Consider the following 17,895-nt stretch of genomic DNA (forward strand, 5'->3'; position numbering starts at 1 on the left):
GGGTCCCATCTCCCTGGACTGTCTCTTGTCCTCTGCCCTACTCTCTGCCTGGCATGGCCTCTGGGGACTACATCAGCAGGCCCTCCACTCTGCACATCTCTGCTGCCTGTAGTCAGCCAGTGGGAGGTGCTCCCAGGGCGGCTTGAGGAGGCTCAGGGTCCTGGCGTTTCTTCCTCAGCTCAGCTCTCGCAGGCCCCCTGGGGTTAGGTGAGCCCTTTCTACTGAGGCACAAGGCCTTCTTCCCCAAATGCCTGCCCTTTGCCTTGGCAAGCCTGGAATGGAAAAAGCACCACCCCTCCCCCCATGGCTGGCTCTGGGATGCTGTGCCAGCCCCTGCGATTTCTCTCCACCCTGAGCAAGCCTTCAACCGCTGTGGTATCCCCCTGGATACAGATAATCCAGGTACGCCCAGAGCACTCAGGAGCAGGAAGGGGCAGAGAAGCTTTGGCCTCAGTTCTGCCTGGAATACCCGGCTGGAGGTGCCCATGGACTCCCGCTGTGGTCACACAAGGCGCAGCCCAGGCCCTCAACCTGAATGCCTTGCTGACACACACCAAGACGGAGCTTCTCTTGGACCCCAGCGGAGTCAGCTCTGCTCTAGGTACACTGTGTGTCCATTTCTCAGATTTTCAGAATCATCCCCCGGTGCGGACGCTAGCACAGATTCCCTTTACCATGTGGGGAAACTGAGACGCAGGAATGAAGTCGCTTGTCAGAGGAGGCACTCAGCCAGTGAGTGGGGTCTCACTGCAAACTGTTGGATGTGACATAGGCTAAGGTCTGTCAGGAACCCCCCTTGCATACTTGCTGGTGCCCCTCATTTTACACCATGAGATGCCCCATCTTACACTTCCGGCCACCTGTGTCTTACACCCTAGCAGTTCCCAGGGCCATTCACGGTCGCAGCCCTTCCCTGCCAGGGAAAGGAAACTCAGGTCTCTGCCATCGGGTTTCCATGGTGAGCCTGGATAATTCTTGGGTGTCCTTTTTGCCCGGAGCAGACTCCATCAGCCACAGCGCACATCCCACATCTTATAAGCCTGTCCTGCACAGGCTCTGCCCAGGCTCATTCTGCAGCATCTGTGGCTGCCAGACCTCAGCCTCGGGCCACGTGGTGGCTTTTTGATCACCCCTGGAACCTGGCTGGAGCCTGGCTGGAGCCTGGCTGGAGCCTGCAGAGCTTGGTGCTCCTGGGCTCACGTCCCTGTGCCTGTGGCACACTGGGCCCTTTTTCTCCTGCCTCTCCGCCCTGCTCCTCCCAGGCTGGAGCCTTGCCTGGAGCTGAACAGGGCTCCAACTTTGTCATTCCTTGGCCACGTCCCTATCAGCTGCCCATGGGGAAACCAAGTCACAGAGGGCATTGGCTGAAGTGCTCTGAAATGGAGCTGGCAGGGTCTAGGCTGCCAGGCCGTCTGCCTCGATAGGGAGGCCTGTTGGGTCTGGTTTCTGTCTTTCTTCTTTCTCCTCTTCCTCAGTTTCCTCCAAGGTCCCAGGGGAGGAGGGTTCTGTTAAATGCCCTCATTGTGAAGACTCAAAGCATCCCCGCCGCCTGGAGACAGACCCAGGAGGGCTGTGACGTCAGGCCAGGGATCCGTGGCCTTCTTATCAAGCGTAATTCTCCTCCTGGCCCAGGCAAGGGAGGGCAGAGAGGGGCTGAGACCGCTGCGAAGAACCGTTGGACCTCAGGGGAGGCAAACACAGTCTCAGAAAAGGAGGAGCGTTATCTCACCAAAGAGAACAATTAATTGGCCATTCCCTTGTGGAGGAGCTTTTTCATGGCTAGAAGCTCTCTCAGAGCCAGCAGGGGCTTCCAGGGAGCTGACCCACTGAGCCTCATGCAGGTGTGTTCCGTAAATGTTTCTGTGGCTCTTCGGTGGTGTACAAGGTATCTTGTGAAGGCCACAGGCAGAAGGCGGCACAGGGCAGGGGCAGGGACAGGCTACATCCCACACACAACTTTGAACCCAAGTGGCTTTGCAGCTTGGAATGACTCTCCTCCTCTCTTGGCCTCAGTTTCCCCAAATGTAAAATAATGAGGGGTTGGGTAGGCTGCGTGTTCCAAATGTTCTCCGCTCACCCACCTCTGCTGGACATACCACAGAGATAAGAATGGCAGAGCTGGCCGTTCCGCATCTGCACTCTTTCTTCCCAGGCAACCGAAGGCCTGGCCATGGTGCTGCCTCCCCGGAGGTGGGGGTTGGGTGAGAGAAGATTGAGAGAAACCAGCAGCTCCTAACAAGGTTAGGGCAGTGAGGAGGTAGGCAGGTGGGAATCTGGGAGCTCTGAGGACGTGAAGGGTGACAGCATCAGCCCGGGTCAGGATGTCGAAGCAGGAAGCTGGGACTAAAGAGAAACTGGACCACAGGAAAGGATGCCGGGCAGTGCCTGGTCCCTCTGAGTCTTCCCAGCAGGTGACACTGCACTAACCAGGGGCCTTTGCCCACGGCTTCCCATGGCCTGCCTCACCTGGCGACATTAGAGACCATCCTTGCCGGTCAGAGCAGGGTCAGTGAACCCGAGCCTCCGTCTCTTAAGCTATAGATCCAGGTTGTGTCTACACCTATTCCTGGTCAGTTCTGCTCTGGCCACTGTGACCTCTGTGACCCTTGGCACAGAAAGAAAGACTGCAGCGCCCGGAGAGGATGCCGAGGCGGACGTGTGCTACGCTGACACAGAAACACCCTGGGTCTAACCGACTCCACCTCCGGAGTGCTTCCCCAATCCTTCCTCCAACACCAGCTGCCATCATTACTCCCACTCAGATATCCCCCCACCCCCGGCTTCACTGCCTCCACCAGTCGCTCAGCAAACAGGCAGTGCACGCCATCGCCATAAATGGAGCCACTTTCACAGGCGTCAGTCACAGCCCTCGTGATCCTTGTTTCAGCACTGGACTTCTTTGCTGGGGTGTGAGTGTGTGGTAGGTTATCACCTTAGCAGGAACCTCAGGGGACGATTAGCTGTTGCCTAGGTGGGTTAGAGTCTATTGGGCACATGGGTGGGAGGGGCTGACAGTAGAGACCTTCTATAGGGGACCTCATTAGGGCTGGCCGGAGCATCTAGAAAGGTAAGGAATCAGTGTAGCTCAGGCTGGCCTGGAACTCACCGTCATCCTCCTGCCTCAGCTCTCTGAGTGCTCAGTGCGGGGATTACGGGGTTGTGGCACCACACCGAACCCCAGGTGTCTATAAATAACACCTCCCTGTGTTTTCTCAACCTCTCCACAAAGCCTGGTGCCTCCCGTGACACCCCCCAGTCCACACGGTGATCTTGTTCAGCCCCTCTTTCCAAGGATTCCATGCAGATGCCACCCCCTCCAGGAAGTCCTGCTGGACCCCAGCCAGTGAGGGAGGGCCTCCAGCCTTCTCTGCCTAGTCAGCGCCCGGCCATGCTTCCAGACTCCCCATGGAGCTGGTGTGTGAGGCCGTGTGTCCTGCAGGGTTGAGCATTTCTCATCATTCCAGGGGACCAGGGTATCAGGTGGGTTGGGGGCTCTGTGCTGAGCCTGGGGAAATACTGGGCAAGCCCCAAGCTGGTCACAGTGGCTCTCTCTGAGCTTTGCAGGACTCCGTCACACCTGACAGAGGACTCAGGAATCAGGGCCAGACTTCAGGGCCATTCCGGAAGAATCCAGCCCCATCCTGCCCTGCTGGGGCTGAGGATCAAGGGCAGAGGACATCTGCACCCTCTTGCTGGGGGCAGAGAAAGCCCGCAGACATGCCCTCCCACCCAGGCAGAAGGAGGGGGTCCCCAGGTGAGTAGTGGTTGCAGAGCCCTGACTCCCTTGAGCCTCGATGCCAGCTCCTTGCCTGGGCCCCATCACTCTGGGCTGGCCTCTGTCACCTCACCCTGGAGCACCTCGTCCCTTCTCCGACCCTGCCATGGCTGTCGCCGGAACCACACAGGATGCTTGTCTCCTTGCCTATGGCAGTGTCCTCCAAAGCTAGGGACGTCACAGGATTCTCGGGTTTTATTTTTTCTCTTTTCCTTTGTAATTATTTTTCTGGGGCAGCCCCTCCCCCTGCCTTATCACACACTTCGGGAAAGGGGCTGGGCAGGCGAGAGGGTTGGCTGATGGCCTCTGAGCAAGGCAGGGGCTGATCAAAGAGCTTTTGTTCACACAGGTTGGACCCATGGGAATTTTCTGCAGCAGAGAATGACTTGGTTAGAAAGAGGATTTGGAGCTGAGTGTGGCGCCTGTCTGTACACCTGTCATTCCACCTCTGGGGAGGCTGAGGCAGGAAAATAGCCAGGCCAAGGCCAATCTAGACTCTTTGCAAAATACCCTCCACCACCCCACCACTGCCAATAGCAGCAGAGCAACTGGGTGTCAAGGGCATTGCCCATGCCTGGCACCTAAGCGTTTCCTGGCCAGCTGGCCTCAGAGAAAATTATCTGGGAAAATGAGGGTTGTCTCTGGGGGAATACACACACACACACACACACACACACACACACCAGAAAACCAGAGTGAACAACCTGACAAGCCTGGATATGTAAACACATACCCGTGCAGCCACCAGCCCAGCGGTGAATGGTGTTGCCAGGTAACACCCTTCTGCGCCACTCCCCCTCGATCTGCCCTCTCTCTTCCGTTGGTGGGCCATCCTTCCTGACTCTTTGATTGACACCCTCTTCACCTGAGTGCACACACAGCTTCCATTTTGAGCTTTTCACACTCAGGATTTTGCAGCCTGTGCTTTTTGCTAGTTGGGATGTTTTTGGTTGGTATTACTTTGGCACAAGGCATCGGTTGTGGTGTAGAGCTAGAGTCTGCCCATTGTCATGGCTGTACACTCTTCCTTGCTTAGTCCGAGTCTCCTGCTCCCTGTGCATTCCAGGACCACAGATGTTTAAATAGCTTCTGTTCTACCATTGGTTCCATTACAGGGAAGGATTTCACCTCTGTCGAGTGAGTATCTCGATGGAGTGGTGCAGAGAAGACAGGCCACATTAGCCACTGCTGCCATTTGCTCAAGCAGGCGTGCAGATTCCCACCCCTCAACATGTACATGGGTGTCTGGAGACCTCCGTTCAGCTTCCTCTGTGAACCTCCAGGCTACTGAACGGTGTGCACCCGAGTGAGCCTGGCAGGGGGTTAGACACACGTGCAGCCAGTTCTTAGCCCCTGGGAAGACAGTCCAGGTCACACGAACCCCAAGAGACTGACACACCTCCAGGGAGATGTGACGAGGTCCGGGGAGGGCCCCGGGACTGCCAAGAAGAAATCCTTCACCCTGGACAGGGGACTGCAGCTAACTGTACAGAAGGAAAGCCCGTGGGCCAATGTCACAGCCCGTGTAAAGACTGTGCAAAAGCCTGTGGTCTGATGTCACGGCGTGTGTAAAGGTCCTGGGGTGGGGCAACGTGAAAACAGGAAACAGGCCTGGAGAGATCAAGAGAGTGGAGACGACAGTGCTGACATCAGACTGTTCGTATTGTCTAACAGTCTTCCAGGATGCATGCTGCCTAGGAGACTCCTCCATTCTGAGGGAGAAGGATGAGTCTGGCCCTTGGGTGGGTGGAGCCAGAAACTACACCATCTGTCAGGCTCCACCCACCCAGCAAGGCCAATAAATGACGTGTTCCCAGATGTGGTGGCGGTAGGGAGAGGGGTTGTGGGGGGTATGGGGAGACTGTGTGCTGTGAGGGGTAGGGGGTGGGGGTAGTTTGGGGGTAGGGGTAGGAAGGTCACAGCCTTCACATTTATGGGGGGAGAGTTGAGATTGTGGGCACAGAGATTGTGTTAAGATCGTCTCAGGAAAATGGGGTCCAGAACTCATGGGATACCAAGTAAAGGGTGTATCTCCCTCACCTGGGCCCGAAAAGTGATGGACACCCACCCCTGTGATAGCAGGGGCCCCACTAGCTTGTCATCGGATACCTGCTGTGTGCACTCCCCAGCGGCCCCTCTGTTGATCCGGGCTGCTGTCTGCCCATCGGGACGGGGACCCGCCCCCGGCTTCCTGCCACCGAGCACAGTTCATTTCACATGCTTGGCCTCTCACTTATTGCTGAACTCTGCAGTTCTGCCTTCAAACCGAACTCCAGCAGCAGCTTCCTTGACTCATTATCTCCTCTGTGCAGACTCCCTCCCTTCTGGAGCCTCACAACCTCTGCGGCAGCCTCTGTGCCGCGTCTCCATTCTGTAACAACCCCCCTCATGCACACACACGCAGACATTCATACCCATACATGCACACATATACGCACCACACATGTATGTGTTCTTACACACATACATTCACACACATGTTCATATACACACATTCACATGCATGCACATGCGTGTTCACACATACATATGTGCCTGAATACCCATGGATATCACATATGTCCACATATACAATGCATTCACACACATACGCACACACACATTCACAGGCATACTTGCACATACAACATATGTATACACATACACACCATACATGTGTTCACAGACACACATGCACACACACACATTTACTGTGTGCCGAGAGAGCTAACATTAGTAATTTGAGACTGTGATAAAAGAGCCTTCGTTGGCTTAGGCCAGGGCGCCTACACAGGCAGATCACATGACAAACTGTGATCATTGAGACACTAAAGCTTGTGAATTTGCTGGTCGATAGATTCTGACACCATGGAAACACAGCCCTGTCTGTCTGCTTCTGACACGCACAACACAGCAAGTGGGCGGCAGGTTGAGCAGAGACTTGTGGGTCCCCTCTTGGGAGGCGGGCCCTTCATTTCAGGGGGGCTGGAGTTAACACCTCAGTTCTGCAAGTGGTGGTTGTGACTTCAGAGCCTTGGGGTGCAGAGGGAGAGCAAGAGTCAGGGCAAGAAGGAGAGAGGGAGAGGAAGGGAAGAGGAGAAAGAGGGAGGGAGGCAGAGGGAGAGAGAGGGCTGGGGAGAAAGAGGGAGGAACAGAGAGAGGGGAAAGAAAGGCGAAGAGAAGGAGAGAGACAGACAGACAGAGAGGGAGATCAAGAAAGCGAGAGGGCAAGAGTTAGAAGGGCCTGCCTTGACTCTCTTGGGCTGCTGGGGCTGTGGTGTGCAAGGACCTGTTGTACGAACACCTACTATGTGCTAGTACCCCTGTGCCATGGGTACTTTGAACACAGTTGGAAGTGGGCGGCCAGGAGGGAGTCCGCCCTTCCCTGGGGACATGGCAGACCTACTTCCTTCTCAGCCTGTGTAGTTTTACCCAGAGAAATCAGGGAGAGTCTTAATAACTGCAGACGGCAAAGCTGACTGCTTCCAGCCAGCAGGGTCTCTGCCACAAAGCTGCCCCAAGCCACCCTCTGGTCCAGGGCAACGGGCCTGTGCGGCCCTTCACAAATCTACATTGGCAAGACCCCGCCTAGCAGGAGGAGGTATGGCTACCTCCCCAGAGCATGGAGGCTGGTGATCAGCACCCACATGCGTGCGCGCACACACACACACACACACACACACACACACACAGACACACACACACAAGTGTGCGTGTAGGTCGACGGAGGAGGGAATGACACTAGCCCACGCGTGCGCATTCCCGGCTTTGAAGTCCAGGCTGAGCTCCCAGATTATGGGCTCTCCTCACTGCTCTGAATCTAGCTGAGAGCCCGCCTGGCCGTGTGACATCGTGTCAGTGACAGGCTGTGCGCTTGGAACCGCCTCGAGCCGGAGGCAGGGGAAACCCCGCATGAGGGTCTTCTTTCGGCCATAAAGCTCTCCGCTTGCCTGCCAGTCACTTCAGTACAACCAGTACAACCAGAGCCCCTGGGGCTCACCCCTCCCTGACCATCTGCCAGTGTGTGTGGCCTGGGAAACCACAGAGGGCAATCTGCACCCCCAATTCAGTCCCCTAGGCTTCAGTTGGTCGAGAGCAACCCTAAATGAAAATTTGGCTGTAATCTGAGAATCACTAAAAGTGGTTCAATTATGTGGTTCCAGGGAGGCTGCCGGGGCTTTGTGCTGGAAGGAAAGAGCTAGGCAGAGAGGAGAGTCCTTAAAAGAAAACACGAACCGAGGGGCGAGTGCGCTGTGAGGAATGGGGGAGGGTTAGGGAGTGGGTGTGTCAGGCTCCTGGATCCAGCCAAGCCTGAAGCTGGGTGTTCATGTGAGCATATATGCACCCCTTTCTGCCCAAGGCCCAAAGAATGCAATAATATTCTCAGTTGAGATTTTTATCTCTTAGGACCCAAAGAATGCAGCGTGGGTGCACCCCACCATTGCTGCTGTGCTGCACAGGACGGGGCTGAGGCAGGCTGCCAACCTGCATCGAGCTGACAGTGTCTGCAGAGACCCTCGACCTGCCCCCTCCCCCACCTTCCCAAGGAGGCAGCTAGGTTAGAAGCCTCAGGTTCTGGGACCTGTCCCCTTGCCTCCAGGAGCGGAGACACGGAGCCTTTAGAGGCTGTGTGTGTCCAGAACTCACTGTGCCCTGGGCTGGGCTGGGCAGAAAAGGCACAGCGTGGAAATGAGATATGGGATTATTATTTGAATCTGTTCCCGTGCCATGAGGAGAAAAAAATAAAAATCTCATTGATGGAAGTTACAACAGCCCACGGGCCACCAGCTGGTGAGGAGAACAATAACAGCTCAGGGAAGCTCTTGGAATCCTTCTCCCGCTGCCCCCATCTCAACATCGAGGCCAGAAGCCACCTCTGTACCCTGGCTCCCTGGGGGATCTCTGTGGACTCCCTTCAGGCGGGCAGCTTGCTTCCTGTTGCTCTGGCCAGTGTCACCGGCTTTAGTCAAACCCTTCAGGAGCCCATCCACCTCCAGAAGACAAAGAGCAGAGCCTGCAGCGGCCCCTGATGACTGTGCTGCCCTGCTGGGCCTCGGCTGCTCCCCACTCACAAATCCCTCCAGCCTCTGTGCCTGGGTTCAGCCACGGCCCCCCGGACCTTTGCACCTGCTGTTTCCACTGCCCTGCTGTCAGCCTCTGCTCTTACACCACCCTTTCCTGCCCGTCGACTGTCCTGTGGCGCACACTCCTGGCCGAGCTCACTTTCCATTTTGGGGTTTATGTTTCCAGGCCCCTTCCCTGTATAACAGTATAGAAGGGCTCTCTTGTTTTTCCTTTCCTGTCTCTACAGGGACTGGCACGCTGAAACACGTGTGTGTGTGTGTCTCATTGCATTGGCTCACAGGGCAGGGGTGGGTTGAGGTTGAAATACCAGCTCTGCCTCTGGGGCCTCGAGCCGTGGGGCTGGTGCTCGGCCTCTAGACCTTCCGTTTGTTGTGATGACTAGCCAGGAGACTGGGGTGCGGCTGGGACACAGAGCACCCGGCCAGCATGCCTCAAGCCTTGGGTTCCTTCTCGGCAGCTCAGAACAGTGACAGAAAAGCCGGTGGCAACAACCAACAAAAGCAAGAAGCACGTCATCATGTGGGAGTCTAAGGGTTTGTTTCAGGGACGCTAAATACACATTCATAGTCTGTTGTTGCCTCTATCCAAATTTCATCACGTGTGCATACATGTGTGTGCACGTGTGCTTGTACGCACATGGGTGTGAGCATACATCAGTGTGTGTGTGTGTGTGTGTGTGTGTGTGTGTGTGTGTGACATCTCCTCAACAATCCCACTTTGTTTAGCCTTGCTGTCTCCCACAGATACTGTGAGCACAGTTGCTCTGGCTGGCTGGACCACCCTCAGTGGGAAGTTCACTAAACAGGACAGGACAGCGGAGTTCTCGGGGTCCAGAAGACGTTCCTAAAGGAGAGGATCCAGGCCTGGGGGCTGTCATCCGTCACACAGCCCTTGTCCTGTTGGTCAGTATCTTCCCCAGGACACAGGAGCATCATTCCTCTGCTCCAGCACCAGCCACGGGCAGCTCACAATGTACTGCGGATGCTGGAGCGGCGCTTGTGGGCCTTGACGGTGGGCTTAGCCTAGGTCACTCGGGCGAGCAGTGTCCTCACAGGGATCCTCGCACGGAGGAGGCATGAAATCCAGACGGAGACTGAATGCAGAGATGGGACCTGGGGCCTGCCTAAGATGGCGGGAAGTGAAGGCTCACATGTCCCTGAGTCTTCCGGTGTCAGAGGCCCACTCTAGCTTAACTCCCTCCCTGCAGGTTCCTCGCCCTTTGCCCTGACTGCTAACCAGGGCTTGCCTGTGTCCTGGGCTGTCACCACGGCCACCAAGTCTGCCCTGTAATATCAAACTAAGGCCAAAGATGCTGAGCATCTTTTCCTGCACCTTATTTTTTTCGAAGTCCTCACCCACCCGTGTCTTCGTGCTGCCGGCTGTCATGCTCAGCTGCGCCTCCTTCACCATCCTACATGCTCCTCATTTGTTCCTTTTAGCTGTGGTCCTCTTGAGAACCAGGTCACCAAGTTTATGAGAAATGGCGGGCAAAGAAAGCAGGTGGGCCCAGAGCCCCACAAGGCTGATACTCTGTTCCCATGTGGGGCTGGCAGTTACATTCGACAACATTCCTGTTCTGCTTCATGAGTGGTGGAGAGCCCAGGACAAATGGCGACACGCGCAAGAATGGAAAGGAGGAGGAGTCTGTTCTGGAGCACCTAGAAGCGCGTGTGGGTGTGCCTATGTGTGTGTGCATGTGTGCACATATATGTTAGTGTATGTTTTATTACTATTATTTTTAACTTGTCCCTCGAGGCAGGCATTAAAAATACAGAGTCCAGGTTTCTGTCTTGCAAAAAGCCACACTGGACGGAGCATTGAGGCCACTTCAGCAAAGTGGAGGCCATAGGGAGGCCCCAGACACTTCAGATCTTGCTGCAGCTCCTGAGCTGGGGCCTCCACGCATGAACTGCAAGGTCAGAGGTCAGAGCCCAGTGTGTGCAGCTCGGCCCCTGTCCCGCTGCCCTTCTCTGTCCTCGAGGCCCTTGCATGCTACGCGACCACCCAGGCTTCCCCAGCCTTCAGCTTTGCTGAGCTGACTGTTTAGCAGGCTGGAGACTTGCTTCTTTTTTTTTTTTTTTTTTTTTTTTTTTTGCAGTTTTTGTGGTTTTATTTTAAACACAAATAAAACACGGACACAAGCCATCTACTCATTCTCTTCACTGCGCAGCCTGGCGTTGGGATTGGTCACTCTGATGGCCAGCTGTGCTGCTCTTTCTACGATGGCTTTCCGGTTCCTGGAGGACACATTGTGAGCAATCTCAGCACAGTAAGACTTGTTGCACATCTCCAAAGAGCAGCACCTCCAGCTCTTTGACATTGTGGACCAGAAACTTCCGGAAGCCGCTGGGCAGCATGTGCTTAGTTTTCTTGTTGCTCCCATAACCAATGTTGGGCATCAGGATCTGGCCCTTGAATCTTCTCCGAACCCTGTTGTCGATACCTCTGGGTTTCCGCCAGTTTCGCTTGATTTTGACATATCGGTCTGACTGGTGCCTGATGAACTTCTTGGTCCTCTTTTTGATGATCTTGGGCTTCACCAGAGGCCAGAGGGCAGCCATGTTGCCTCAAAACAGATGGCAGCCACCTCGTAGGTTGCGCCAAGGAAGAAGGAGACTCACTTCTTAAGGGTTTCGTAAATGCTCACCGCCTCCACTTGTGAAACCAGGGGCTTCACATCAAAGGACACTGGTTGAGACGGGCACTGAGGCTTTGGAGTCAGACACGTCTGGACTCAGCTCTGCCACTCACTGGCTACGGGACCCCGAGCAAGGGAATGAAGCTCTCTGAGCCTTCCTGTCCTATTTGTAAAGTGGAGATAGGGATCCAGTGAGGGTAGAAAAACAGCTTTTGGTTTTCACACCAGGCACTCTCTGCCCCCTTCATCAGAGGCAACGGTGACCACGATTTCTGATGGGCATCTCCATCCCGATACACAGGTGTCAGGGTAGACTGCGTCCTGCAAGCCTCCAGGGGAGGAGGCTTCAGAGCTGTTCTGAGTGGAAGAGAGCTGGGGCCCTGGGCGGCCAGGCCACAGAAGCTCTCCCTGGGCACCTCAACTCCTCTTCCATTCTCCAGAGGGGAAGACTGAGGAGCATAGAGAGGAAGGGATCTGTGCTGCGCCTGCTCAGACAAAGCTGGATGGAGCTTCCCGCGTCACTCCCCACCCAGGAACTCTCCCTTTAGCACCACACTCACAGGACTGTTGGCTGCCATTGTGGTGTGAAGTGTGCCAGGGGCCTGCAAAGGGCTTGGTGAGCATTTCCTCCATTACAACAGCTCAGTGTTAGGGGAGCAGAGCTCTTCCCAGGTGGAGTGGAGACTGGACAGTCCTGCCTCTGGTGCCTCTGGAGCCTACAGCCTTCTTCTTTGCAAGGACAGAGCTGGGCATCTCATCATGTAACTTTTGTTACCAGCACAAAACATGTCACTCAGAGGAATCTGAGAAAACACTGGGATCAGCAAATACTGACACCAAATGGATGGATGAGTATGTGAGTGAATGATTGATGGGTGGTGGATGGATGGATGGGCAGGTGGGCAGGTGGATGAATGGGTGGAGAGATGGATGATGGATAGATGGATGGATGGATGGATGGAAGGATGGATGGGTGAATGGGTAGAGGGATGAATGGGTGGAAGGATGGATGGATGAATATGTAGATGGATGGGTAGATGGATAGATGGATGATAGATAGATGGATGGATGGATGGATGGATGGATGGATATGTGGATAGATGGATGGATGGATGATGGATGGATGTGTGGATGGATGGTTGGATGGATGGATGGTAGGATGGTAGGATGGATGGATGGATGGATGGATGGGTGGGTGGATGGATGGATAGATGGATGGATGGACAGCTGCATCTACAGATGATGGGTAGATGGATTGATGGGTGGACGGTGGAAGGTGTTAGACAGGATGGACAGGATTGGTGGGTGAGTAGTTGGGTAGGGATGGGTTGATGGGTGGGCAGGAAATTCCCCCCACATTCATACAAACACTGGCTTGTTCTGTGCCGTGACTCATTCCCACCAACATATCCTTCAGGTGAGCTAATTGGAAAAGGTCTCATGTGCTCTGACATCTATTATGTCAAACTTGCCTGCCAGCACCGGGGAGGCAGTATGATATCATATTTAAAACGTACTCCCTGACATCATGTGGCCTCTGTGAATTCCTAGGAAGGCCTTTCTCTGGGCTGTATGACCAGGATAAAACAACATCTCTCTCTGAACCTCACAAAAGAGGGTAACAGAAACTGTCTCACGGGGCTCCCATGAAGACAGGTGACACTCGTGTAAAGCATGCGGCGTGTGCTGAGTAAATGCTAAGTATCATCTGCTGGCGTCATCGTGTTGTGCTGAGCAGAGAGCAGGTGGGTCGGACGTGGCTCCAGTGAGCAGCACAGTGTGTGGCTTGGACATAGGACACTGGGTCAGACAGGGTCAGGAAGCCAAAGCTACTTAGTGGCCACCGTGTCACCTGGCCCGGACCACAACGGTGGTGCACATCACACAGGCCCCTGTGGCTTCTCCAGCTCACCTGTGTGTGACCCTCTGTGAGGCTAGCACCAGGCTTGGTGGGGGGTGGGAGGACAGCCGTGGCCTCAGAGGAACCCTGTCAGCCAGGTTCATGCTGGGCTCTAGTAGACCTAAGCAAGGCCACACTCGTCACCACTCCTACGTCTAATGGGCAGTGACACTCACGGAGCTGAACCCAACCTTGGGGCCGGGAGTGCAATCACTGCCTGCTGAGACTGCCTGGCCCTCCGAGTAAAACAAGCAAAATGAGGCCTCAGGGCCAAGGCTACCGACACAGGAGAAGGGGCCAGAAATGCTTGTAATCCCCCAGGCCTGCAGCAGCCAGGCTGGGGAAGGGCCTGTGCCCTCCTCACTGGCTCCGCACCCCTCCTCAATCCCAGGAGGATCCTGAGCAGGCACCTTTCGGTCCCCAGGACCGAAGACCCAGCTCATGGTTCCACCTTCCAGACATCTGGACCTGCTCCGGGGAGCCATTAATCTCTGGCAATTTCTTTCCTCACTTGATTTGTTTATTTAAGGAAAACAAGTCGCTCCTAATTAGAATCGCTGCGGAGACGCGCTCGGCACACGGGAGCCTCCTGCTTCCAGACATTCTGCCTGAACGCGTACCTGGGCTGGCAGCATCTGTGGTGTGAGCAGCTACTGTCCTAGGCGGTGGCTTCCGGCGAGGGAGACTTGGGCGTGTGGGTGACGAGGGAGGCTGGGAATGCGCTCCGCTCCGGAGTGCCTGGGACACGCTCGCCATCCCGGAAAGGTTAGCGCTGGCACAGGTAAACTGGCACTCACCGTGTGCTCAGCACGACGCGCACTGTAGAGGGACCATAGCTGCGGCGGCCTGTGCTTGCAAGCACCCGTCATGTTCAGCCTGTTCACCGCAAGTTTACACCTCTACAGACTCTCAGTCACAGCCTCGGAGGTTCTCTTGTTTACACACACACACACACACACACACACAGGCACATACTGCAATAACATACAAGACGCTGCAGGCTGATGCCCCCAGTACATACCTCCAGCAGCCCACTCACCCACAGATGTGTGTGAAAGTTGAGACACTCCAGAGAGCACAGGCACACCCAAACGGGCACCACAGATGCTTACGTTAGGAAACACATACGCACACTCGGGACACAACTAAGCACACGATGTTCCACACACGCACAGGCACACGGATGTCTGTGTGCACGGTACCACACGGTACCCCAGAGGCATGTGCCCATAGAAACACACATATGTGCAGAGACTTGAATGCAGAAGAAATGTACGCATGTCCGGAGAGGGATGCTGGAGTGTGTCAGACTGCGCCTCTAAACACTCGTAGACAGAGCTGAAATGAGCTGAGAGTCACACGGATGCAAGTGTGTCTAAGCGCGCAGCACAGCTCGGCTCACACACATGCTCACACACAGCACACCCATTCAGAAACCCATGAGCACGCACTCAGGAGAGGTCAAGTTCATCCTCGCTATTCAGACATGTGTGCGTGCACACAGTAGGCACACTCACGACTGCGTGGCTGCAGCCACACTCACACCCCCTGCACCCTGGTCCACCAGGACAGCAAACTGGTCTTTTCTTAGTGTCAAATCTCCCAGCGCATGTCGGCTCCATCCCTAAGCTGCTCGGCTGCACCCACCACCTCAGCCCCCAGCGGGTGGCTGGGACCCTCCGGCCCGGCAAGGGCCCAGGGCAAGCTTCACAACTAGCCCGAAGGAAATGAGACTGTCCCGCTGCCCAGTGCGCACCAGCCCGGCAGCCTCCGGCTTTGCCCCGCCCCCATCACAGACCCAGAAAGCACTCATCTCCCCAGCACGGATGGGTTGCTCCTGCCGGGAACAGCCGCCTGGCAGTGCCCAGCCCCGAGGCAGACTGGATGCCTGACCCGGAACAGACAGAACGTCCCTGCTCTGGGTCCCTAGACAGCTGCAAAGTTGAAGCCATGGAGACAGCTTACCTCCATCTCCTGTTGTCATGACGACGCAGCAGCTGGGTGCATCCAGCCCTCCCAGACTGCCCTGGGCTCCCCACTGGGAGCAGCTGGTCCAGCAGCAGTTTTAAAAGGAAGCAGAGAGGGGGCGGGACTGCAGGTACCTTGCGATTGGAGAGACGGAAGACCCTGGCCCCAGTTGAGGATCCTCGGGTTCAGGGAAAGCCTCCCTGGGGAAAAGGTTCTGAGGACCCAGGCACAAGACCTCCAAATGGGCATGCCCATCGCTCCCTTACTCTGCCAGACTGCGATGAGTGCTCCCATCACCCTTCCAAAGCAGGAACCATGAAGTCTTCACAGTGGAGAGTGGCTGCTCAGATCAACTTTGAGATGTGGATTTCTAAACACTAATGTGCAACACACACATACACACACCCTGAGATCTTCAAAATCCCATCGGTCACATCGCTTAGGTCCACATCAAGTCCTGAATGGGATTCCTGAGGATACATGACAACATCTCTCCATTCTTAGAGAAGTGGCCACTGGAGTTCAGAGAGGGCTAGTGGTTTGCCTATGACACACAGCAAAGTCAAAGGCAGGTCTGAACCAGAGCTGGTTCCCCCCCGCCCCCACAAGATCTCCAGCCCAGACCTTTGACACTCTGGAGGAGTGCGTGGATTTGAGTAGCCTGGGTAAGTGGCATCTGGCCTCAGATCAGAATCCTAAGCTAAGGCGAAAAGTCTTTAGAATCTCACCTAACAGCTCCAGAGCTGTGCAAGAACCCCTACCCCCAGCAACGATGCTCCCCATAGGCAGACACTAGCCCCAGCAGGAGGCTGAGCCACGGTCCAGCGACCATTTCCAATCACAGCTCATGGTCAGGAGAGCGCCCGGTCTGTCTCTAGGGGACACCAGGTCTACCAAGGACCAACCAGGATGCCAGTGCCCCCAGCCCCAGGCAGGAATCGAGGACTCTGTCCTCCACCAGAACGTGGACGCAGGGCTAGCCGCTTGGAAGTGTACGTTCACAAGAGAGAAAGGTGTGTGGCCGTGGCTGCTCTCACTGGTGCCCTGGGTTGGGACAGCCTCAGGGGCCTGAGGTGGGCAGCTGCGGGCTGGGCAGGAGGCCACCAGCAGCCCAGCCTGGGCCCCCTCAGCCTCCTTCCCCTGGGCTCACTCTCAATGTCTCATTGAGGAGTGCGGGCCGCTCTCTATTTGATTTCTTCTGCTTTCTTTCACTCCCTGAAGGGGCAGCCTCTCCAGGACCTCAAGGAGTGGGGTGTGACCCTTGGGGGGCTTTCGGAAGGAGTCAGGGGGCTCCTGGAAGGGCGCTCGGGCCTGCTGGCATCTGGACGGGGGCAAGCGGCTCCCTCCCACCACATGCCCCTCAGAACCCACGCAAGCCGGTCTGCAAAGTGGGCTTCGCAGTGCCCACGCTGCGGGGACCCCGGCTGCTGTTTGGTTCGCCAGTGCGGGCGCCACCCCAAGGCCGGCTCACAGGCTCACAGGCTCGTCCCTTCTCCCCAGGCTGGGAGCTGGCCCGGCAGCGGGGCGCGAGCGAGTGTGAGTCGAGGCCCCCCGCTGCTCCGGCGGCCCCCCAGCCCCGGGATGTCCCTACGCGCGTCCACGGCCGGAGGAAAGTTTGTCATCTCCCCAGAGCCTCCTGTCCCCTCTCCGAAGCGTGGGGCTCGCTGGGGACCGGCAGCAGCCGCTTACCCGGGGATGCGCTGAGGTCTCCGCTCCCGGTGGGGCGCGGCGCGGAACAGGGAGCACGGATCCCGGAGCACCGATCGCGGAGGAGCGGGGGCCGGGGCGGAGTGAGCTTGAGGCCGGGGGATGAGGATGGGGCTGCGCGGGCGCCCGCTCTCCCGGCCCTGCCGGAGCAGTCTGCAGCCCGAGCTCCCGCGCCCGCCCGCCGCCTCCCCGCAGCCCGGCCCGGCCGCCCGCGCTTAACTCCTTGCGTCCCGGCCTCCTGCCGCGCCCGCCGCAGGCCGGGGATCCCGGCTGTGCACTGCGCTGAGCCCCGCTCCTGGGCTGCGGCGAAAGGCACGGAGGAAGAGCCCGGGCCTGGCGTGAGCCGCCGCTGCTCACAGCTCTGGCCCCGAGCCCGACCGCCAGGCCGCTAACAGAAAGCCAACAAAGGGCAGTTTTGTGATGGGTGTTCGGTGTGTTGTTTTAACAGGCCCTGAGTTTTAGCTGTGTGGCCTCTGGGCTATCGTAGTCCCTCTCTGAGCTTGGCGGCTTTCTGGCTGTGTGACTCTGGCCCAAAGGCCAAGCTTTGAGGTCCCTGAGGGGGCTCCGGGGCGCCAGACATCTTGCTTGGCTCCAGGTTAGATCCAAGGATGACTCGAAAAAAAAATGGGGGGAAATATTTGTATTTATTTACTTATTTTTTTTAAAAACTCTGGCTGTCCTGGAACTCACAATGTAGAGCAGGCTGGCTTTGAACTCATGCTGCTTCTGCCCCTCGAGTGCTGGGATTAAAGGTGTGAGGCACGATACTCGGCTTAGGTTTAAATTTATTTTGTTTTCTTTTTGCGTGTGTGTGCGTGTGTGTGTGTAGGCCTACATATAACG

The 17,895-nt window shown here is 56.3% G+C and overlaps 1 protein-coding gene and 1 pseudogene across 2 annotated transcripts in view; both read right to left on the reverse strand.

The window, feature by feature from the left end:
• The window catches only part of Wscd2 (WSC domain containing 2), a 79,728-nt gene extending 62,557 nt beyond the window's left edge, over positions 1-17,171 (reverse strand). The window contains exon 1 of one of the 2 annotated variants that reach the window (XM_021661940.2): positions 17,035-17,171. The gene's annotated coding sequence lies outside the window, so the exon portion shown is untranslated. Of the gene's footprint in view, positions 1-15,342; positions 15,464-17,034 lie in introns of those variants that run through there. The other variant, XM_060382595.1, reaches the window with a different exon arrangement.
• Positions 10,894-11,463, reverse strand: LOC110564472 (large ribosomal subunit protein eL32-like; annotated as a pseudogene).
• Positions 17,172-17,895: the final 724 nt, after the last annotated feature.

This window comes from Meriones unguiculatus, chromosome 4 (genome assembly GCF_030254825.1).
Source record: "Meriones unguiculatus strain TT.TT164.6M chromosome 4, Bangor_MerUng_6.1, whole genome shotgun sequence".
NCBI lineage: Eukaryota > Metazoa > Chordata > Mammalia > Rodentia > Muridae > Meriones > Meriones unguiculatus.